This window comes from Lemur catta, chromosome 9 (assembly GCF_020740605.2).
Source record: "Lemur catta isolate mLemCat1 chromosome 9, mLemCat1.pri, whole genome shotgun sequence".
NCBI lineage: Eukaryota > Metazoa > Chordata > Mammalia > Primates > Lemuridae > Lemur > Lemur catta.
This window is the reverse complement of record NC_059136.1, coordinates 19888332-19913151: the sequence shown is the minus strand read 5'-3', so window position 1 is coordinate 19913151 and position 24820 is coordinate 19888332. Positions and strand designations below refer to the sequence as shown.

Below are 24820 nucleotides of genomic sequence, written 5' to 3'. Positions count from 1 at the left end.
AGACAATACCCCTTCCAACAAACAAGTATATTCCACAGCCAGGCTTATTTTGTGCAGGCTAATCTCATGCTTTACCAATGGAGAAAAGTAAATGTACAGTGGATGTTTTGTTTAGTACCTGCTTACTGGAATGCTCACACAAAAAACAAGAAAAAAATGACCTTCGATTGTTCTAATAAAATTAGATAAGAAGTACGAGGGAAATTTCAGTAAACCAGTAAATCCACTAAAACTTTAAGGAATAAGTCAGGTACCGAAGTAACATATGGTATCATTACCGAACAAAGATGAACAAAAACCTCTATCTTGGGAAGGTGCCAGATAAATATTAAAAAATTTAATATTCAGTACACGAGAATTCCATTACAAGATTATTCTCCCTCTTCAGAAAATGGTCAAAAAGAGAAATACGTAAGTCATTCCCCAAAATCTTCTTGGTTACTTCAAAAACATATCGAAAGAAAAGGGAAGAAAAAAATAAAGAAGATTCCTTGGACAGGGAAGACACATCCATGGGCAAATATATGTACTGTAAAAAGAATCTCCTTTAAGCCGCCGAAGGAATGAACACATAGACCTTGAAGTTCTGACTTCACCAGCCCCAGACACACAGAAGAATGGCAAAAGTACCAAAGGGGTTGCTCACCTCTCTTCCCTGAAGTACAACAACTTGTTCTCATTCTTAACCTGCAACAAAGCATCATATGAAAATATAAATCAGGTCAGAAATGCGCCAAATTATTTAGAAACAAAGTGCCACACTAGGTCTTCTTTAATTACTTATCATACAGGCATCCCAGCATCCTAGTCCTTGTGATAAACATCAGAGTGGATCTTTTGTCACCTTTGTCATTTCATTTATTCACTTGCTTCCTCCCTGAATTCTTAACCTGCAGTTTCCTCGATACCAAGCTATCTGAGTTAGTGACACAGCAGTTTTTGCTCGAATGCAAAGTTCTAAAGCTGTATTCAACCAAAAAGATTTTATGAGAATACCCTGTGGTGCGAAAAATGGAAGGTACAGGGTCATGGCAGTGTGAGATCTTTGAGGAGGACATCAATTGGGCCAGTGCAGAAGGGGTCATTTGTCCTGTTCTAGTAGAATAAATGGCCACTCGGCTGCACCTCAACATCCTCAGGTACTTGTGCTTATCCTGGATCCAGACAAGTCCACTTCCAGTAAATAAGGATTCCTCACACCACACTAACGCCCCAGAACCTTTATCCCCTACATTCAGCTCATAGCGGATTACAGCACAGGTGGGCCTTTCAGGTGACTTTAGTGAAGCTTGCCGTAATGGCAACAGCAGAAGTATCTCAGGACCCTTTGGTCTGGAGCAATACTTGAAGAGATGCTGCAGTGGGACAGATGTCAATGATGATGTAGTACTCAATAGAATAGAATCCTGGAGTTCACTGTGAACTTGGATTGTATCATTTCAAAGACTATTAATATGTGCCAGGACATAAGTATCCAGTGTGGGAATTTTCCTGTCAGATTGGTTTCTAGTCCCTAACCAAAGCATATACATGTGTTCGTGTTACACGCATAGGACAATTCCCCACGTGACTCTATTTAAGGACTAGGTGTAACATGATTTCAACATAATCCAAATCCAGGCTAGCCAATTCTCCTTCAGGAATCCTTGGCTTCCATAACCAACAAATACAGCAAAATACCTCAGTATTTTCTTATTCGGTCCTCATTACTATTGTGCAAAATACATTTGCTTTCAGAAGCTGTGTAAAATCTCCCGGTCAAAGAAGACTTTACTTATTTTCCTGATTTGGCCCACTTTTCAACATCTTGTCAGTTTCGTTTAATGCTCTATTATTGGCAAGCGCAAGAAATATTAACCGCAAATGACTGAAAATCATAAGTAGATAAGTATAGTATATGCAAGAACAATACACGCAAACTACGAAGCACTACAGCGAACTCACAATCAACAGCTCTCATTGAAGATTCAATCTACATTAATAAAGATCTTATTAATAAATTTTGAATTGAAATCTCTCACCCAGGAAGAGAGGTGAGGAGTCTAGGTTCTATTTCGATATATACAACATACACCCAGCGGAACAGACACTTCAATACGTGTAGATGGCATAATGTTAACTGTATGATTCCATTTCACCACGACTTGACTTATGGGAAAGTAAAAGGATCATTTCTTTCTCACTACCCTCCAAGTTCTGTCTGAAACCAAAAACGAAGCCGAGAGAAAATCAGCCTTCACTCTCATTCCACTCGAAACGTCTGATACACAGAAAAATACAAGTAAGGCAAGATGAAGCAAGAAAATGGAATCCAGAATCCTGATAAACTAACAGGCGGATGACCCATTTTCAGAAAGAGCAGAGAAATAATAAAAACTCTGTCATAAACAATGAAAAGAAGACAATGGCAGGAATGTGTTAATAGATGGTAGATTCATAAGGAAAATGGAAATTATGAAAGGGAACCAAGTGGGAATTCCAGGACATAAAGTAATATCTTCCATAAAAAGATTTCACATGAGCTGATACATGCTGACAACATGGATGAACTTCAAAGAATTTAGGCTAAGTAAAACAAACAACAACCAACGTACTACATACGGTATGATGCCAGGTATATAAAATTTCTGAATAAGGCAAATCCATATAGACAGAACCCTGCTTAGCGGTTACCTGGGGCTAGGGAACAAAGTATACATTGATTATAAGTGGGGATGGGGCAACTTTTAGGGATGATGCACAGTTTCTAAATGTGAATTTTGGAGATGCGCACACAACTCTGTCGACTTAGTAAAAAATCATTGACTTGTACACTTAATGTGTCCTTGTTTGGGAAGGGGTAATGAAGAGTTGTTGGTGAAGGGGTAACTCTGTTCAAAGGAAGGAGAAATTCTAGTGTTCAATAGTGAAATAGGGCAAGTAGAGTTAACAATAATTTACCATATTTCAGAAGAGCTAGAATTTTTCAAATGTTCCCAACAGAGAGCGATGATAAAGGTTTCAGGTCAATCATGACCCAATTACCAAGGTCATGACACATAATGCTGTGTCATCTGCCCGTATTAAAATATAACGTGTACTCCTTGAATATGTACAATTACTACGCTTCAACAAAAGTTATTTTAAACCGTCACAAGTTTAGCTACTCACCCCATTCTCTGACGTGGAGGACCACATGGCAGGCTTTCTATCTCGGCAAAACATGACAGGGGAAAAAAAGAAAAGAAAAAAAGCGAAGGCAAACTCTTAGAAAATCCTCATCAGGGAAAGTAACAAAGCACGGATATTGCTTTCTTCCTGAGCGGTTCTATTGTCATTATTGAAAAGAGGCATAGCGTTCCCTCGGTATTGGCATTAACACACCAATGAGATTTCCAGTACGTATCACTGTTGCTGGACCCTTCCTTAATACAATCATTTTAATGTCCTCATGTCAAGGTAATATGTCCAGAACACGGTGAAAACACACACGTGCTCCCAGCGCTATTACGCTGTCCCTGTGGCCTTACCAAATAAGCCAGCATCTCAAAGTCTTACTTGTCCTACCAGAGGGCCACTCATCTGGACCTCAGATGTACATCTGCCATGTGTCGTCACCGTCCTCGGACACTTAGGCTCATCATCGATCCAGACAATACCCCTTCCAACAAACAAGTATATTCCACAGCCAGGCTTATTTTGTGCAGGCTAATCTCATGCTTTACCAATGGAGAAAAGTAAATGTACAGTGGATGTTTTGTTTAGTACCTGCTTACTGGAATGCTCACACAAAAAACAAGAAAAAAATGACCTTCGATTGTTCTAATAAAATTAGATAAGAAGTACGAGGGAAATTTCAGTAAACCAGTAAATCCACTAAAACTTTAAGGAATAAGTCAGGTACCGAAGTAACATATGGTATCATTACCGAACAAAGATGAACAAAAACCTCTATCTTGGGAAGGTGCCAGATAAATATTAAAAAATTTAATATTCAGTACACGAGAATTCCATTACAAGATTATTCTCCCTCTTCAGAAAATGGTCAAAAAGAGAAATACGTAAGTCATTCCCCAAAATCTTCTTGGTTACTTCAAAAACATATCGAAAGAAAAGGGAAGAAACAAATAAAGAAGATTCCTTGGACAGGGAAGACACATCCACGGGCAAATATATGTACTGTAAAAAGAATCTCCTTTAAGCCGCCGAAGGAATGAACACATAGACCTTGAAGTTCTGACTTCACCAGCCCCAGACACACAGAAGAATGGCAAAAGTACCAAAGGGGTTGCTCACCTCTCTTCCCTGAAGTACAACAACTTGTTCTCATTCTTAACCTGCAACAAAGCATCATATGAATATATAAATCAGGTCAGAAATGCGCCAAATTATTTAGAAACAAAGTGCCACACTAGGTCTTCTTTAATTACTTATCATACAGGCATCCCAGCATCCTAGTCCTTGTGATAAACATCAGAGTGGATCTTTTGTCACCTTTGTCATTTCATTTATTCACTTGCTTCCTCCCTGAATTCTTAACCTGCAGTTTCCTCGATACCAAGCTATCTGAGTTAGTGACACAGCAGTTTTTGCTCGAATGCAAAGTTCTAAAGCTGTATTCAACCAAAAAGATTTTATGAGAATACCCTGTGGTGCGAAAAATGGAAGGTACAGGGTCATGGCAGTGTGAGATCCTTGAGGAGGACATCAATTGGGCCAGTGCAGAAGGGGTCATTTGTCCTGTTCTAGTAGAATAAATGGCCACTCGGCTGCACCTCAACATCCTCAGGTACTTGTGCTTATCCTGGATCCAGACAAGTCCACTTCCAGTAAATAAGGATTCCTCACACCACACTAACGCCCCAGAACCTTTATCCCCTACATTCAGCTCATAGCGGATTACAGCACAGGTGGGCCTTTCAGGTGACTTTAGTGAAGCTTGCCGTAATGGCAACAGCAGAAGTATCTCAGGACCCTTTGGTCTGGAGCAATACTTGAAGAGATGCTGCAGTGGGACAGTTGTCAATGATGATGTAGTACTCAATAGAATAGAATCCTGGAGTTCACTGTGAACTTGGATTGTATCATTTCCAAGACTATTAATATGTGCCAGGACGTATGTGACATAAGTATCCAGTGTGGGAATTTTCCTGTCAGATTGGTTTCTAGTCCCTAACCAAAGCATATACATGTGTTCGTGTTACACGCATAGGACAATTCCCCACGTGACTCTATTTAAGGACTAGGAGTAACATGATTTCAACATAATCCAAATCCAGGCTAGCCAATTCTCCTTCAGGAATCCTTGCCTTCCATAACCAACAAATACAGCAAAATACCTCAGTATTTTCTTATTCGGTCCTCATTACTATTGTGCAAAATACATTTGCTTTCAGAAGCTGTGTAAAATCTCCCGGTCAAAGAAGACTTTACTTATTTTCCTGATTTGGCCCACTTTTCAACATCTTGTCAGTTTCGTTTAATGCTCTATTATTGGCAAGCGCAAGAAATATTAACCGCAAATGACTGAAAATCATAAGTAGATAAGTATAGTATATGCAAGAACAATACACGCAAACTACGAAGCACTACAGCGAACTCACAATCAACAGCTCTCATTGAAGATTCAATCTACATTAATAAAGATCTTATTAATAAATTTTGAATTGAAATCTCTCACCCAGGAAGAGAGGTGAGGAGTCTAGGTTCTATTTTGATATATACAACATACACCCAGCGGAACAGACACTTCAATACGTGTAGATGGCATAATGTTAACTGTATGATTCCATTTCACCACGACTTGACTTATGGGAAAGTTAAAGGATCATTTCTTTCTCACTACCCTCCAAGTTCTGTCTGAAACCAAAAACGAAGCCGAGAGAAAATCAGCCTTCACTCTCATTCCACTCGAAACGTCTGATACACAGAAAAATACAAGTAAGGCAAGATGAAGCAAGAAAATGGAATCCAGAATCCTGATAAACTAACAGGCGGATGACCCATTTTCAGAAAGAGCAGAGAAATAATAAAAACTCTGTCATAAACAATGAAAAGAAGACAATGGCAGGAATGTGTTAATAGATGGTAGATTCATAAGGAAAATGGAAATTATGAAAGGGAACCAAGTGGGAATTCCAGGACATAAAGTAATATCTTCCATAAAAAGATTTCACATGAGCTGATACATGCTGACAACATGGATGAACTTCAAAGAATTTAGGCTAAGTAAAACAAACAACAACCAACGTACTACATACGGTATGATGCCAGGTATATAAAATTTCTGAATAAGGCAAATCCATATAGACAGAAACCTGCTTAGCGGTTACCTGGGGCTAGGGAACAAAGTATACATTGATTATAAGTGGGGATGGGGCAACTTTTAGGGATGATGCACAGTTTCTAAATGTGAATTTTGGAGATGCGCACACAACTCTGTCGACTTAGTAAAAAATCATTGACTTGTACACTTAATGTGTCCTTGTTTGGGAAGGGGTAATGAAGAGTTGTTGGTGAAGGGGTAACTCTGTTCAAAGGAAGGAGAAATTCTAGTGTTCAATAGTGAAATAGGGCAAGTAGAGTTAACAATAATTTACCATATTTCAGAAGAGCTAGAATTTTTCAAATGTTCCCAACAGAGAGCGATGATAAAGGTTTCAGGTCAATCATGACCCAATTACCAAGGTCATGACACATAATGCTGTGTCATCTGCCCGTATTAAAATATAACGTGTACTCCTTGAATATGTACAATTACTACGCTTCAACAAAAGTTATTTTAAACCGTCACAAGTTTAGCTACTCACCCCATTCTCTGACGTGGAGGACCACATGGCAGGCTTTCTATCTGGGCAAAACATGACAGGGGAAATAAAGAAAAGAAAAAAAGCGAAGGCAAACTCTTAGAAAATCCTCAACAGTGAAAGTAACAAAGCACTGATATTGCTTTCTTCCTGAGCGGTTCCATTGTCATTATTGAAAAGAGGCATAGCGTTCCCTCGGTATTGGCATTAACACACCAATGAGATTTCCAGTACGTATCACTGTTGCTGGACCCTTCCTTAATACAATCATTTTAATGTCCTCATGTCAAGGTAATATGTCCAGAACACGGTGAAAACACACACGTGCTCCCAGCGCTATTACGCTGTCCCTGTGGCCTTACCAAATAAGCCAGCATCTCAAAGTCTTACTTGTCCTACCAGAGGGCCACTCATCTGGACCTCAGATGTACATCTGCCATGTGTCGTCACCGTCCTCGGACACTTAGGCTCATCATCGATCCAGACAATACCCCTTCCAACAAACAAGTATATTCCACAGCCAGGCTTATTTTGTGCAGGCTAATCTCATGCTTTACCAATGGAGAAAAGTAAATGTACAGTGGATGTTTTGTTTAGTACCTGCTTACTGGAATGCTCACACAAAAAACAAGAAAAAAATGACCTTCGATTGTTCTAATAAAATTAGATAAGAAGTACGAGGGAAATTTCAGTAAACCAGTAAATCCACTAAAACTTTAAGGAATAAGTCAGGTACCGAAGTAACATATGGTATCATTACCGAACAAAGATGAACAAAAACCTCTATCTTGGGAAGGTGCCAGATAAATATTAAAAAATTTAATATTCAGTACACGAGAATTCCATTACAAGATTATTCTCCCTCTTCAGAAAATGGTCAAAAAGAGAAATACGTAAGTCATTCCCCAAAATCTTCTTGGTTACTTCAAAAACATATCGAAAGAAAAGGGAAGAAACAAATAAAGAAGATTCCTTGGACAGGGAAGACACATCCACGGGCAAATATATGTACTGTAAAAAGAATCTCCTTTAAGCCGCCGAAGGAATGAACACATAGACCTTGAAGTTCTGACTTCACCAGCCCCAGACACACAGAAGAATGGCAAAAGTACCAAAGGGGTTGCTCACCTCTCTTCCCTGAAGTACAACAACTTGTTCTCATTCTTAACCTGCAACAAAGCATCATATGAATATATAAATCAGGTCAGAAATGCGCCAAATTATTTAGAAACAAAGTGCCACACTAGGTCTTCTTTAATTACTTATCATACAGGCATCCCAGCATCCTAGTCCTTGTGATAAACATCAGAGTGGATCTTTTGTCACCTTTGTCATTTCATTTATTCACTTGCTTCCTCCCTGAATTCTTAACCTGCAGTTTCCTCGATACCAAGCTATCTGAGTTAGTGACACAGCAGTTTTTGCTCGAATGCAAAGTTCTAAAGCTGTATTCAACCAAAAAGATTTTATGAGAATACCCTGTGGTGCGAAAAATGGAAGGTACAGGGTCATGGCAGTGTGAGATCCTTGAGGAGGACATCAATTGGGCCAGTGCAGAAGGGGTCATTTGTCCTGTTCTAGTAGAATAAATGGCCACTCGGCTGCACCTCAACATCCTCAGGTACTTGTGCTTATCCTGGATCCAGACAAGTCCACTTCCAGTAAATAAGGATTCCTCACACCACACTAACGCCCCAGAACCTTTATCCCCTACATTCAGCTCATAGCGGATTACAGCACAGGTGGGCCTTTCAGGTGACTTTAGTGAAGCTTGCCGTAATGGCAACAGCAGAAGTATCTCAGGACCCTTTGGTCTGGAGCAATACTTGAAGAGATGCTGCAGTGGGACAGTTGTCAATGATGATGTAGTACTCAATAGAATAGAATCCTGGAGTTCACTGTGAACTTGGATTGTATCATTTCCAAGACTATTAATATGTGCCAGGACGTATGTGACATAAGTATCCAGTGTGGGAATTTTCCTGTCAGATTGGTTTCTAGTCCCTAACCAAAGCATATACATGTGTTCGTGTTACACGCATAGGACAATTCCCCACGTGACTCTATTTAAGGACTAGGAGTAACATGATTTCAACATAATCCAAATCCAGGCTAGCCAATTCTCCTTCAGGAATCCTTGCCTTCCATAACCAACAAATACAGCAAAATACCTCAGTATTTTCTTATTCGGTCCTCATTACTATTGTGCAAAATACATTTGCTTTCAGAAGCTGTGTAAAATCTCCCGGTCAAAGAAGACTTTACTTATTTTCCTGATTTGGCCCACTTTTCAACATCTTGTCAGTTTCGTTTAATGCTCTATTATTGGCAAGCGCAAGAAATATTAACCGCAAATGACTGAAAATCATAAGTAGATAAGTATAGTATATGCAAGAACAATACACGCAAACTACGAAGCACTACAGCGAACTCACAATCAACAGCTCTCATTGAAGATTCAATCTACATTAATAAAGATCTTATTAATAAATTTTGAATTGAAATCTCTCACCCAGGAAGAGAGGTGAGGAGTCTAGGTTCTATTTCGATATATACAACATACACCCAGCGGAACAGACACTTCAATACGTGTAGATGGCATAATGTTAACTGTATGATTCCATTTCACCACGACTTGACTTATGGGAAAGTTAAAGGATCATTTCTTTCTCACTACCCTCCAAGTTCTGTCTGAAACCAAAAACGAAGCCGAGAGAAAATCAGCCTTCACTCTCATTCCACTCGAAACGTCTGATACACAGAAAAATACAAGTAAGGCAAGATGAAGCAAGAAAATGGAATCCAGAATCCTGATAAACTAACAGGCGGATGACCCATTTTCAGAAAGAGCAGAGAAATAATAAAAACTCTGTCATAAACAATGAAAAGAAGACAATGGCAGGAATGTGTTAATAGATGGTAGATTCATAAGGAAAATGGAAATTATGAAAGGGAACCAAGTGGGAATTCCAGGACATAAAGTAATATCTTCCATAAAAAGATTTCACATGAGCTGATACATGCTGACAACATGGATGAACTTCAAAGAATTTAGGCTAAGTAAAACAAACAACAACCAACGTACTACATACGGTATGATGCCAGGTATATAAAATTTCTGAATAAGGCAAATCCATATAGACAGAAACCTGCTTAGCGGTTACCTGGGGCTAGGGAACAAAGTATACATTGATTATAAGTGGGGATGGGGCAACTTTTAGGGATGATGCACAGTTTCTAAATGTGAATTTTGGAGATGCGCACACAACTCTGTCGACTTAGTAAAAAATCATTGACTTGTACACTTAATGTGTCCTTGTTTGGGAAGGGGTAATGAAGAGTTGTTGGTGAAGGGGTAACTCTGTTCAAAGGAAGGAGAAATTCTAGTGTTCAATAGTGAAATAGGGCAAGTAGAGTTAACAATAATTTACCATATTTCAGAAGAGCTAGAATTTTTCAAATGTTCCCAACAGAGAGCGATGATAAAGGTTTCAGGTCAATCATGACCCAATTACCAAGGTCATGACACATAATGCTGTGTCATCTGCCCGTATTAAAATATAACGTGTACTCCTTGAATATGTACAATTACTACGCTTCAACAAAAGTTATTTTAAACCGTCACAAGTTTAGCTACTCACCCCATTCTCTGACGTGGAGGACCACATGGCAGGCTTTCTATCTGGGCAAAACATGACAGGGGAAATAAAGAAAAGAAAAAAAGCGAAGGCAAACTCTTAGAAAATCCTCAACAGTGAAAGTAACAAAGCACTGATATTGCTTTCTTCCTGAGCGGTTCCATTGTCATTATTGAAAAGAGGCATAGCGTTCCCTCGGTATTGGCATTAACACACCAATGAGATTTCCAGTACGTATCACTGTTGCTGGACCCTTCCTTAATACAATCATTTTAATGTCCTCATGTCAAGGTAATATGTCCAGAACACGGTGAAAACACACACGTGCTCCCAGCGCTATTACGCTGTCCCTGTGGCCTTACCAAATAAGCCAGCATCTCAAAGTCTTACTTGTCCTACCAGAGGGCCACTCATCTGGACCTCAGATGTACATCTGCCATGTGTCGTCACCGTCCTCGGACACTTAGGCTCATCATCGATCCAGACAATACCCCTTCCAACAAACAAGTATATTCCACAGCCAGGCTTATTTTGTGCAGGCTAATCTCATGCTTTACCAATGGAGAAAAGTAAATGTACAGTGGATGTTTTGTTTAGTACCTGCTTACTGGAATGCTCACACAAAAAACAAGAAAAAAATGACCTTCGATTGTTCTAATAAAATTAGATAAGAAGTACGAGGGAAATTTCAGTAAACCAGTAAATCCACTAAAACTTTAAGGAATAAGTCAGGTACCGAAGTAACATATGGTATCATTACCGAACAAAGATGAACAAAAACCTCTATCTTGGGAAGGTGCCAGATAAATATTAAAAAATTTAATATTCAGTACACGAGAATTCCATTACAAGATTATTCTCCCTCTTCAGAAAATGGTCAAAAAGAGAAATACGTAAGTCATTCCCCAAAATCTTCTTGGTTACTTCAAAAACATATCGAAAGAAAAGGGAAGAAAAAAATAAAGAAGATTCCTTGGACAGGGAAGACACATCCACGGGCAAATATATGTACTGTAAAAAGAATCTCCTTTAAGCCGCCGAAGGAATGAACACATAGACCTTGAAGTTCTGACTTCACCAGCCCCAGACACACAGAAGAATGGCAAAAGTACCAAAGGGGTTGCTCACCTCTCTTCCCTGAAGTACAACAACTTGTTCTCATTCTTAACCTGCAACAAAGCATCATATGAAAATATAAATCAGGTCAGAAATGCGCCAAATTATTTAGAAACAAAGTGCCACACTAGGTCTTCTTTAATTACTTATCATACAGGCATCCCAGCATCCTAGTCCTTGTGATAAACATCAGAGTGGATCTTTTGTCACCTTTGTCATTTCATTTATTCACTTGCTTCCTCCCTGAATTCTTAACCTGCAGTTTCCTCGATACCAAGCTATCTGAGTTAGTGACACAGCAGTTTTTGCTCGAATGCAAAGTTCTAAAGCTGTATTCAACCAAAAAGATTTTATGAGAATACCCTGTGGTGCGAAAAATGGAAGGTACAGGGTCATGGCAGTGTGAGATCCTTGAGGAGGACATCAATTGGGCCAGTGCAGAAGGGGTCATTTGTCCTGTTCTAGTAGAATAAATGGCCACTCGGCTGCACCTCAACATCCTCAGGTACTTGTGCTTATCCTGGATCCAGACAAGTCCACTTCCAGTAAATAAGGATTCCTCACACCACACTAACGCCCCAGAACCTTTATCCCCTACATTCAGCTCATAGCGGATTACAGCACAGGTGGGCCTTTCAGGTGACTTTAGTGAAGCTTGCCGTAATGGCAACAGCAGAAGTATCTCAGGACCCTTTGGTCTGGAGCAATACTTGAAGAGATGCTGCAGTGGGACAGTTGTCAATGATGATGTAGTACTCAATAGAATAGAATCCTGGAGTTCACTGTGAACTTGGATTGTATCATTTCCAAGACTATTAATATGTGCCAGGACGTATGTGACATAAGTATCCAGTGTGGGAATTTTCCTGTCAGATTGGTTTCTAGTCCCTAACCAAAGCATATACATGTGTTCGTGTTACACGCATAGGACAATTCCCCACGTGACTCTATTTAAGGACTAGGAGTAACATGATTTCAACATAATCCAAATCCAGGCTAGCCAATTCTCCTTCAGGAATCCTTGCCTTCCATAACCAACAAATACAGCAAAATACCTCAGTATTTTCTTATTCGGTCCTCATTACTATTGTGCAAAATACATTTGCTTTCAGAAGCTGTGTAAAATCTCCCGGTCAAAGAAGACTTTACTTATTTTCCTGATTTGGCCCACTTTTCAACATCTTGTCAGTTTCGTTTAATGCTCTATTATTGGCAAGCGCAAGAAATATTAACCGCAAATGACTGAAAATCATAAGTAGATAAGTATAGTATATGCAAGAACAATACACGCAAACTACGAAGCACTACAGCGAACTCACAATCAACAGCTCTCATTGAAGATTCAATCTACATTAATAAAGATCTTATTAATAAATTTTGAATTGAAATCTCTCACCCAGGAAGAGAGGTGAGGAGTCTAGGTTCTATTTCGATATATACAACATACACCCAGCGGAACAGACACTTCAATACGTGTAGATGGCATAATGTTAACTGTATGATTCCATTTCACCACGACTTGACTTATGGGAAAGTTAAAGGATCATTTCTTTCTCACTACCCTCCAAGTTCTGTCTGAAACCAAAAACGAAGCCGAGAGAAAATCAGCCTTCACTCTCATTCCACTCGAAACGTCTGATACACAGAAAAATACAAGTAAGGCAAGATGAAGCAAGAAAATGGAATCCAGAATCCTGATAAACTAACAGGCGGATGACCCATTTTCAGAAAGAGCAGAGAAATAATAAAAACTCTGTCATAAACAATGAAAAGAAGACAATGGCAGGAATGTGTTAATAGATGGTCGATTCATAAGGAAAATGGAAATTATGAAAGGGAACCAAGTGGGAATTCCAGGACATAAAGTAATATCTTCCATAAAAAGATTTCACATGAGCTGATACATGCTGACAACATGGATGAACTTCAAAGAATTTAGGCTAAGTAAAACAAACAACAACCAACGTACTACATACGGTATGATGCCAGGTATATAAAATTTCTGAATAAGGCAAATCCATATAGACAGAAACCTGCTTAGCAGTTACCTGGGGCTAGGGAACAAAGTATACATTGATTATAAGTGGGGATGGGGCAACTTTTAGGGATGATGCACAGTTTCTAAATGTGAATTTTGGAGATGCGCACACAACTCTGTCGACTTAGTAAAAAATCATTGACTTGTACACTTAATGTGTCCTTGTTTGGGAAGGGGTAATGAAGAGTTGTTGGTGAAGGGGTAACTCTGTTCAAAGGAAGGAGAAATTCTAGTGTTCAATAGTGAAATAGGGCAAGTAGAGTTAACAATAATTTACCATATTTCAGAAGAGCTAGAATTTTTCAAATGTTCCCAACAGAGAGCGATGATAAAGGTTTCAGGTCAATCATGACCCAATTACCAAGGTCATGACACATAATGCTGTGTCATCTGCCCGTATTAAAATATAACGTGTACTCCTTGAATATGTACAATTACTACGCTTCAACAAAAGTTATTTTAAACCGTCACAAGTTTAGCTACTCACCCCATTCTCTGACGTGGAGGACCACATGGCAGGCTTTCTATCTGGGCAAAACATGACAGGGGAAAAAAAGAAAAGAAAAACAGCGAAGGCAAACTCTTAGAAAATCCTCAACAGTGAAAGTAACAAAGCACTGATATTGCTTTCTTCCTGAGCGGTTCTATTGTCATTATTGAAAAGAGGCATAGCGTTCCCTCGGTATTGGCATTAACACACCAATGAGATTTCCAGTACGTATCACTGTTGCTGGACCCTTCCTTAATACAATCATTTTAATGTCCTCATGTCAAGGTAATATGTCCAGAACACGGTGAAAACACACACGTGCTCCCAGCGCTATTACGCTGTCCCTGTGGCCTTACCAAATAAGCCAGCATCTCAAAGTCTTACTTGTCCTACCAGAGGGCCACTCATCTGGACCTCAGATGTACATCTGCCATGTGTCGTCACCGTCCTCGGACACTTAGGCTCATCATCGATCCAGACAATACCCCTTCCAACAAACAAGTATATTCCACAGCCAGGCTTATTTTGTGCAGGCTAATCTCATGCTTTACCAATGGAGAAAAGTAAATGTACAGTGGATGTTTTGTTTAGTACCTGCTTACTGGAATGCTCACACAAAAAACAAGAAAAAAATGACCTTCGATTGTTCTAATAAAATTAGATAAGAAGTACGAGGGAAATTTCAGTAAACCAGTAAATCCACTAAAACTTTAAGGAATAAGTCAGGTACCGAAGTAACATATGGTATCATTACCGAACAAAGATGAACAAAAACCTCTATCTTGGGAAGGTGCCAGATAAATATTAAAAAATTTAATATTCAGTACACGAGAATTCCATTACAAGATTATTCTCCCTCTTCAGAAAATGGTCAAAAAGAGAAATACGTAAGTCATTCCCCAAAATCTTCTTGGTTACTTCAAAAACATATCGAAAGAAAAGGGAAGGAACAAATAAAGAAGATTCCTTGGACAGGGAAGACACATCCACGGGCAAATATATGTACTGTAAAAAGAATCTCCTTTAAGCCGCCGAAGGAATGAACACATAGACCTTGAAGTTCTGACTTCACCAGCCCCAGACACACAGAAGAATGGCAAAAGTACCAAAGGGGTTGCTCACCTCTCTTCCCTGAAGTACAACAACTTGTTCTCATTCTTAACCTGCAACAAAGCATCATATGAAAATATAAATCAGGTCAGAAATGCGCCAAATTATTTAGAAACAAAGTGCCACACTAGGTCTTCTTTAATTACTTATCATACAGGCATCCCAGCATCCTAGTCCTTGTGATAAACATCAGAGTGGATCTTTTGTCACCTTTGTCATTTCATTTATTCACTTGCTTCCTCCCTGAATTCTTAACCTGCAGTTTCCTCGATACCAAGCTATCTGAGTTAGTGACACAGCAGTTTTTGCTCGAATGCAAAGTTCTAAAGCTGTATTCAACCAAAAAGATTTTATGAGAATACCCTGTGGTGCGAAAAATGGAAGGTACAGGGTCATGGCAGTGTGAGATCCTTGAGGAGGACATCAATTGGGCCAGTGCAGAAGGGGTCATTTGTCCTGTTCTAGTAGAATAAATGGCCACTCGGCTGCACCTCAACATCCTCAGGTACCTGTGCTTATCCTGGATCCAGACAAGTCCACTTCCAGTAAATAAGGATTCCTCACACCACACTAACGCCCCAGAACCTTTATCCCCTACATTCAGCTCATAGCGGATTACAGCACAGGTGGGCCTTTCAGGTGACTTTAGTGAAGCTTGCCGTAATGGCAACAGCAGAAGTATCTCAGGACCCTTTGGTCTGGAGCAATACTTGAAGAGATGCCGCAGTGGGACAGTTGTCAATGATGATGTAGTACTCAATAGAATAGAATCCTGGAGTTCACTGGGAACTTGGATTGTATCATTTCCAAGACTATTAATATGTGCCAGGACGTATGTGACATAAGTATCCAGTGTGGGAATTTTCCTGTCAGATTGGTTTCTAGTCCCTAACCAAAGCATATACATGTGTTCGTGTTACACGCATAGGACAATTCCCCACGTGACTCTATTTAAGGACTAGGAGTAACATGATTTCAACATAATCCAAATCCAGGCTAGCCAATTCTCCTTCAGGAATCCTTGCCTTCCATAACCAACAAATACAGCAAAATACCTCAGTATTTTCTTATTCGGTCCTCATTACTATTGTGCAAAATACATTTGCTTTCAGAAGCTGTGTAAAATCTCCCGGTCAAAGAAGACTTTACTTATTTTCCTGATTTGGCCCACTTTTCAACATCTTGTCAGTTTCGTTTAATGCTCTATTATTGGCAAGCGCAAGAAATATTAACCGCAAATGACTGAAAATCATAAGTAGATAAGTATAGTATATGCAAGAACAATACACGCAAACTACGAAGCACTACAGCGAACTCACAATCAACAGCTCTCATTGAAGATTCAATCTACATTAATAAAGATCTTATTAATAAATTTTGAATTGAAATCTCTCACCCAGGAAGAGAGGTGAGGAGTCTAGGTTCTATTTCGATATATACAACATACACCCAGCGGAACAGACACTTCAATACGTGTAGATGGCATAATGTTAACTGTATGATTCCATTTCACCACGACTTGACTTATGGGAAAGTTAAAGGATCATTTCTTTCTCACTACCCTCCAAGTTCTGTCTGAAACCAAAAACGAAGCCGAGAGAAAATCAGCCTTCACTCTCATTCCACTCGAAACGTCTGATACACAGAAAAATACAAGTAAGGCAAGATGAAGCAAGAAAATGGAATCCAGAATCCTGATAAACTAACAGGCGGATGACCCATTTTCAGAAAGAGCAGAGAAATAATAAAAACTCTGTCATAAACAATGAAAAGAAGACAATGGCAGGAATGTGTTAATAGATGGTCGATTCATAAGGAAAATGGAAATTATGAAAGGGAACCAAGTGGGAATTCCAGGACATAAAGTAATATCTTCCATAAAAAGATTTCACATGAGCTGATACATGCTGACAACATGGATGAACTTCAAAGAATTTAGGCTAAGTAAAACAAACAACAACCAACGTACTACATATGGTATGATGCCAGGTATATAAAATTTCTGAATAAGGCAAATCCATATAGACAGAAACCTGCTTAGCAGTTACCTGGGGCTAGGGAACAAAGTATACATTGATTATAAGTGGGGATGGGGCAACTTTTAGGGATGATGCACAGTTTCTAAATGTGAATTTTGGAGATGCGCACACAACTCTGTCGACTTAGTAAAAAATCATTGACTTGTACACTTAATGTGTCCTTGTTTGGGAAGGGGTAATGAAGAGTTGTTGGTGAAGGGGTAACTCTGTTCAAAGGAAGGAGAAATTCTAGTGTTCAATAGTGAAATAGGGCAAGTAGAGTTAACAATAATTTACCATATTTCAGAAGAGCTAGAATTTTTCAAATGTTCCCAACAGAGAGCGATGATAAAGGTTTCAGGTCAATCATGACCCAATTACCAAGGTCATGACACATAATGCTGTGTCATCTGCCCGTATTAAAATATAACGTGTACTCCTTGAATATGTACAATTACTACGCTTCAACAAAAGTTATTTTAAACCGTCACAAGTTTAGCTACTCACCCCATTCTCTGACGTGGAGGACCACATGGCAGGCTTTCTATCTGGGCAAAACATGACAGGGGAAAAAAAGAAAAGAAAAACAGCGAAGGCAAACTCTTAGAAAATCCTCAACAGTGAAAGTAACAAAGCACTGATATTGCTTTCTTCCTGAGCGGTTCTATTGTCATTATTGAAAAGAGGCATAGCGTTCCCTCGGTATTGGCATTAACACACCAATGAGATTTCCAGTACGTATCACTGTTGCTGGACCCTTCCTTAATACAATCATTTTAATGTCCTCATGTCAAGGTAATATGTCCAGAACACGGTGAAAACACACACGTGCTCCCAGCGCTATTACGCTGTCCCTGTGGCCTTACCAAATAAGCCAGCATCTCAAAGTCTTACTTGTCCTACCAGAGGGCCACTCATCTGGACCTCAGATGTACATCTGCCATGTGTCGTCACCGTCCTCGGACACTTAGGCTCATCATCGATCCAGACAATACCCCTTCCAACAAACAAGTATATTCCACAGCCAGGCTTATTTTGTGCAGGCTAATCTCATGCTTTACCAATGGAGAAAAGTAAATGTACAGTGGATGTTTTGTTTAGTACCTGCTTACTGGAATGCTCACACAAAAAACAAGAAAAAAATGACCTTCGATTGTTCTAATAAAATTAGATAAGAAGTACGAGGGAAATTTCAGTAAACCAGTAAATCCACTAAAACTTTAAGGAATAAGTCAGGTACCGAAGTAACATATGGTATCATTACCGAACAAAGATGAACAAAAACCTCTATCTTGGGAAGGTGCCAGATAAATATTAAAAAATTTAATATTCAGTACACGAGAATTCCATTACAAGATTATTCTCCCTCTTCAGAAAATGGTCAAAAAGAGAAATACGTAAGTCATTCCCCAAAATCTTCTTGGTTACTTCAAAAACATATCGAAAGAAAAGGGAAGGAACAAATAAAGAAGATTCCTTGGACAGGGAAGACACATCCACGGGCAAATATATGTACTGTAAAAAGAATCTCCTTTAAGCCGCCGAAGGAATGAACACATAGACCTTGAAGTTCTGACTTCACCAGCCCCAGACACACAGAAGAATGGCAAAAGTACCAAAGGGGTTGCTCACCTCTCTTCCCTGAAGTACAACAACTTGTTCTCATTCTTAACCTGCAACAAAGCATCATATGAAAATATAAATCAGGTCAGAAATGCGCCAAATTATTTAGAAACAAAGTGCCACACTAGGTCTTCTTTAATTACTTATCATACAGGCATCCCAGCATCCTAGTCCTTGTGATAAACATCAGAGTGGATCTTTTGTCACCTTTGTCATTTCATTTATTCACTTGCTTCCTCCCTGAATTCTTAACCTGCAGTTTCCTCGATACCAAGCTATCTGAGTTAGTGACACAGCAGTTTTTGCTCGAATGCAAAGTTCTAAAGCTGTATTCAACCAAAAAGATTTTATGAGAATACCCTGTGGTGCGAAAAATGGAAGGTACAGGGTCATGGCAGTGTGAGATCCTTGAGGAGGACATCAATTGGGCCAGTGCAGAAGGGGTCATTTGTCCTGTTCTAGTAGAATAAATGGCCACTCGGCTGCACCTCAACATCCTCAGGTACCTGTGCTTATCCTGGATCCAGACAAGTCCACTTCCAGTAAATAAGGATTCCTCACACCACACTAACGCCCCAGAACCTTTATCCCCTACATTCAGCTCATAGCGGATTACAGCACAGGTGGGCCTTTCAGGTGACTTTAGTGAAGCTTGCCGTAATGGCAACAGCAGAAGTATCTCAGGACCCTTTGGTCTGGAGCAATACTTGAAGAGATGCCGCAGTGGGACAGTTGTCAATGATGATGTAGTACTCAATAGAATAGAATCCTGGAGTTCACTGGGAACTTGGATTGTATCATTTCCAAGACTATTAATATGTGCCAGGACGTATGTGACATAAGTATCCAGTGTGGGAATTTTCCTGTCAGATTGGTTTCTAGTCCCTAACCAAAGCATATACATGTGTTCGTGTTACACGCATAGGACAATTCCCCACGTGACTCTATTTAAGGACTAGGAGTAACATGATTTCAACATAATCCAAATCCAGGCTAGCCAATTCTCCTTCAGGAATCCTTGCCTTCCATAACCAACAAATACAGCAAAATACCTCAGTATTTTCTTATTCGGTCCTCATTACTATTGTGCAAAATACATTTGCTTTCAGAAGCTGTGTAAAATCTCCCGGTCAAAGAAGACTTTACTTATTTTCCTGATTTGGCCCACTTTTCAACATCTTGTCAGTTTCGTTTAATGCTCTATTATTGGCAAGCGCAAGAAATATTAACCGCAAATGACTGAAAATCATAAGTAGATAAGTATAGTATATGCAAGAACAATACACGCAAACTACGAAGCACTACAGCGAACTCACAATCAACAGCTCTCATTGAAGATTCAATCTACATTAATAAAGATCTTATTAATAAATTTTGAATTGAAATCTCTCACCCAGGAAGAGAGGTGAGGAGTCTAGGTTCTATTTCGATATATACAACATACACCCAGCGGAACAGACACTTCAATACGTGTAGATGGCATAATGTTAACTGTATGATTCCATTTCACCACGACTTGACTTATGGGAAAGTTAAAGGATCATTTCTTTCTCACTACCCTCCAAGTTCTGTCTGAAACCAAAAACGAAGCCGAGAGAAAATCAGCCTTCACTCTCATTCCACTCGAAACGTCTGATACACAGAAAAATACAAGTAAGGCAAGATGAAGCAAGAAAATGGAATCCAGAATCCTGATAAACTAACAGGCGGATGACCCATTTTCAGAAAGAGCAGAGAAATAATAAAAACTCTGTCATAAACAATGAAAAGAAGACAATGGCAGGAATGTGTTAATAGATGGTAGATTCATAAGGAAAATGGAAATTATGAAAGGGAACCAAGTGGGAATTCCAGGACATAAAGTAATATCTTCCATAAAAAGATTTCACATGAGCTGATACATGCTGACAACATGGATGAACTTCAAAGAATTTAGGCTAAGTAAAACAAACAACAACCAACGTACTACATACGGTATGATGCCAGGTATATAAAATTTCTGAATAAGGCAAATCCATATAGACAGAAACCTGCTTAGCGGTTACCTGGGGCTAGGGAACAAAGTATACATTGATTATAAGTGGGGATGGGGCAACTTTTAGGGATGATGCACAGTTTCTAAATGTGAATTTTGGAGATGCGCACACAACTCTGTCGACTTAGTAAAAAATCATTGACTTGTACACTTAATGTGTCCTTGTTTGGGAAGGGGTAATGAAGAGTTGTTGGTGAAGGGGTAACTCTGTTCAAAGGAAGGAGAAATTCTAGTGTTCAATAGTGAAATAGGGCAAGTAGAGTTAACAATAATTTACCATATTTCAGAAGAGCTAGAATTTTTCAAATGTTCCCAACAGAGAGCGATGATAAAGGTTTCAGGTCAATCATGACCCAATTACCAAGGTCATGACACATAATGCTGTGTCATCTGCCCGTATTAAAATATAACGTGTACTCCTTGAATATGTACAATTACTACGCTTCAACAAAAGTTATTTTAAACCGTCACAAGTTTAGCTACTCACCCCATTCTCTGACGTGGAGGACCACATGGCAGGCTTTCTATCTGGGCAAAACATGACAGGGGAAATAAAGAAAAGAAAAAAAGCGAAGGCAAACTCTTAGAAAATCCTCAACAGTGAAAGTAACAAAGCACTGATATTGCTTTCTTCCTGAGCGGTTCCATTGTCATTATTGAAAAGAGGCATAGCGTTCCCTCGGTATTGGCATTAACACACCAATGAGATTTCCAGTACGTATCACTGTTGCTGGACCCTTCCTTAATACAATCATTTTAATGTCCTCATGTCAAGGTAATATGTCCAGAACACGGTGAAAACACACACGTGCTCCCAGCGCTATTACGCTGTCCCTGTGGCCTTACCAAATAAGCCAGCATCTCAAAGTCTTACTTGTCCTACCAGAGGGCCACTCATCTGGACCTCAGATGTACATCTGCCATGTGTCGTCACCGTCCTCGGACACTTAGGCTCATCATCGATCCAGACAATACCCCTTCCAACAAACAAGGATATTCCACAGCCAGGCTTATTTTGTGCAGGCTAATCTCATGCTTTACCAATGGAGAAAAGTAAATGTACAGTGGATGTTTTGTTTAGTACCTGCTTACTGGAATGCTCACACAAAAAACAAGAAAAAAATGACCTTCGATTGTTCTAATAAAATTAGATAAGAAGTACGAGGGAAATTTCAGTAAACCAGTAAATCCACTAAAACTTTAAGGAATAAGTCAGGTACCGAAGTAACATATGGTATCATTACCGAACAAAGATGAACAAAAACCTCTATCTTGGGAAGGTGCCAGATAAATATTAAAAAATTTAATATTCAGTACACGAGAATTCCATTACAAGATTATTCTCCCTCTTCAGAAAATGGTCAAAAAGAGAAATACGTAAGTCATTCCCCAAAATCTTGTTGGTTACTTCAAAAACATATCGAAAGAAAAGGGAAGGAACAAATAAAGAAGATTCCTTGGACAGGGAAGACACATCCACGGGCAAATATATGTACTGTAAAAAGAATCTCCTTTAAGCCGCCGAAGGAATGAACACATAGACCTTGAAGTTCTGACTTCACCAGCCCCAGACACACAGAAGAATGGCAAAAGTACCAAAGGGGTTGCTCACCTCTCTTCCCTGAAGTACAACAACTTGTTCTCATTCTTAACCTGCAACAAAGCATCATATGAAAATATAAATCAGGTCAGAAATGCGCCAAATTATTTAGAAACAAAGTGCCACACTAGGTCTTCTTTAATTACTTATCATACAGGCATCCCAGCATCCTAGTCCTTGTGATAAACATCAGAGTGGATCTTTTGTCACCTTTGTCATTTCATTTATTCACTTGCTTCCTCCCTGAATTCTTAACCTGCAGTTTCCTCGATACCAAGCTATCTGAGTTAGTGACACAGCAGTTTTTGCTCGAATGCAAAGTTCTAAAGCTGTATTCAACCAAAAAGATTTTATGAGAATACCCTGTGGTGCGAAAAATGGAAGGTACAGGGTCATGGCAGTGTGAGATCCTTGAGGAGGACATCAATTGGGCCAGTGCAGAAGGGGTCATTTGTCCTGTTCTAGTAGAATAAATGGCCACTCGGCTGCACCTCAACATCCTCAGGTACTTGTGCTTATCCTGGATCCAGACAAGTCCACTTCCAGTAAATAAGGATTCCTCACACCACACTAACGCCCCAGAACCTTTATCCCCTACATTCAGCTCATAGCGGATTACAGCACAGGTGGGCCTTTCAGGTGACTTTAGTGAAGCTTGCCGTAATGGCAACAGCAGAAGTATCTCAGGACCCTTTGGTCTGGAGCAATACTTGAAGAGATGCTGCAGTGGGACAGTTGTCAATGATGATGTAGTACTCAATAGAATAGAATCCTGGAGTTCACTGTGAACTTGGATTGTATCATTTCCAAGACTATTAATATGTGCCAGGACGTATGTGACATAAGTATCCAGTGTGGGAATTTTCCTGTCAGATTGGTTTCTAGTCCCTAACCAAAGCATATACATGTGTTCGTGTTACACGCATAGGACAATTCCCCACGTGACTCTATTTAAGGACTAGGAATAACATGATTTCAACATAATCCAAATCCAGGCTAGCCAATTCTCCTTCAGGAATCCTTGCCTTCCATAACCAACAAATACAGCAAAATACCTCAGTATTTTCTTATTCGGTCCTCATTACTATTGTGCAAAATACATTTGCTTTCAGAAGCTGTGTAAAATCTCCCGGTCAAAGAAGACTTTACTTATTTTCCTGATTTGGCCCACTTTTCAACATCTTGTCAGTTTCGTTTAATGCTCTATTATTGGCAAGCGCAAGAAATATTAACCGCAAATGACTGAAAATCATAAGTAGATAAGTATAGTATATGCAAGAACAATACACGCAAACTACGAAGCACTACAGCGAACTCACAATCAACAGCTCTCATTGAAGATTCAATCTACATTAATAAAGATCTTATTAATAAATTTTGAATTGAAATCTCTCACCCAGGAAGAGAGGTGAGGAGTCTAGGTTCTATTTCGATATATACAACATACACCCAGCGGAACAGACACTTCAATACGTGTAGATGGCATAATGTTAACTGTATGATTCCATTTCACCACGACTTGACTTATGGGAAAGTTAAAGGATCATTTCTTTCTCACTACCCTCCAAGTTCTGTCTGAACCCAAAAACGAAGCCGAGAGAAAATCAGCCTTCACTCTCATTCCACTCGAAACGTCTGATACACAGAAAAATACAAGTAAGGCAAGATGAAGCAAGAAAATGGAATCCAGAATCCTGATAAACTAACAGGCGGATGACCCATTTTCAGAAAGAGCAGAGAAATAATAAAAACTCTGTCATAAACGATGAAAAGAAGACAATGGCAGGAATGTGTTAATAGATGGTAGATTCATAAGGAAAATGGAAATTATGAAAGGGAACCAAGTGGGAATTCCAGGACATAAAGTAATATCTTCCATAAAAAGATTTCACATGAGCTGATACATGCGGACAACATGGATGAACTTCAAAGAATTTAGGCTAAGTAAAACAAACAACAACCAACGTACTACATACGGTATGATGCCAGGTATATAAAATTTCTGAATAAGGCAAATCCATATAGACAGAAACCTGCTTAGCGGTTACCTGGGGCTAGGGAACAAAGTATACATTGATTATAAGTGGGGATGGGGCAACTTTTAGGGATGATGCACAGTTTCTAAATGTGAATTTTGGAGATGCGCACACAACTCTGTCGACTTAGTAAAAAATCATTGACTTGTACACTTAATGTGTCCTTGTTTGGGAAGGGGTAATGAAGAGTTGTTGGTGAAGGGGTAACTCTGTTCAAAGGAAGGAGAAATTCTAGTGTTCAATAGTGAAATAGGGCAAGTAGAGTTAACAATAATTTACCATATTTCAGAAGAGCTAGAATTTTTCAAATGTTCCCAACAGAGAGCGATGA

At 39.3% G+C, this 24820-nt stretch overlaps 6 non-coding genes across 6 annotated transcripts; all 6 read right to left on the bottom strand.

The window, feature by feature from the left end:
• Positions 1–3563: 3563 nt before the first annotated feature.
• LOC123645540 lies at positions 3564–3629 on the bottom strand. Its single transcript, XR_006737651.1, has one exon. It is a non-coding gene; the product is annotated as a small nucleolar RNA SNORD109A (small nucleolar RNA).
• Positions 3630–7201: 3572 nt separating this feature from the next.
• Positions 7202–7267, bottom strand: LOC123645539. Its single transcript, XR_006737650.1, has one exon. It is a non-coding gene; the product is annotated as a small nucleolar RNA SNORD109A (small nucleolar RNA).
• Positions 7268–10839: 3572 nt separating this feature from the next.
• LOC123645538 lies at positions 10840–10905 on the bottom strand. The gene has a single exon (XR_006737649.1). It is a non-coding gene; the product is annotated as a small nucleolar RNA SNORD109A (small nucleolar RNA).
• Positions 10906–14477: 3572 nt separating this feature from the next.
• LOC123645537 lies at positions 14478–14543 on the bottom strand. The gene has a single exon (XR_006737648.1). It is a non-coding gene; the product is annotated as a small nucleolar RNA SNORD109A (small nucleolar RNA).
• Positions 14544–18115: 3572 nt separating this feature from the next.
• On the bottom strand, positions 18116–18181 carry LOC123645536. The gene has a single exon (XR_006737647.1). It is a non-coding gene; the product is annotated as a small nucleolar RNA SNORD109A (small nucleolar RNA).
• Positions 18182–21753: 3572 nt separating this feature from the next.
• On the bottom strand, positions 21754–21819 carry LOC123645535. Its single transcript, XR_006737646.1, has one exon. It is a non-coding gene; the product is annotated as a small nucleolar RNA SNORD109A (small nucleolar RNA).
• Between the last annotated feature and the right edge of the window lie 3001 nt (positions 21820–24820).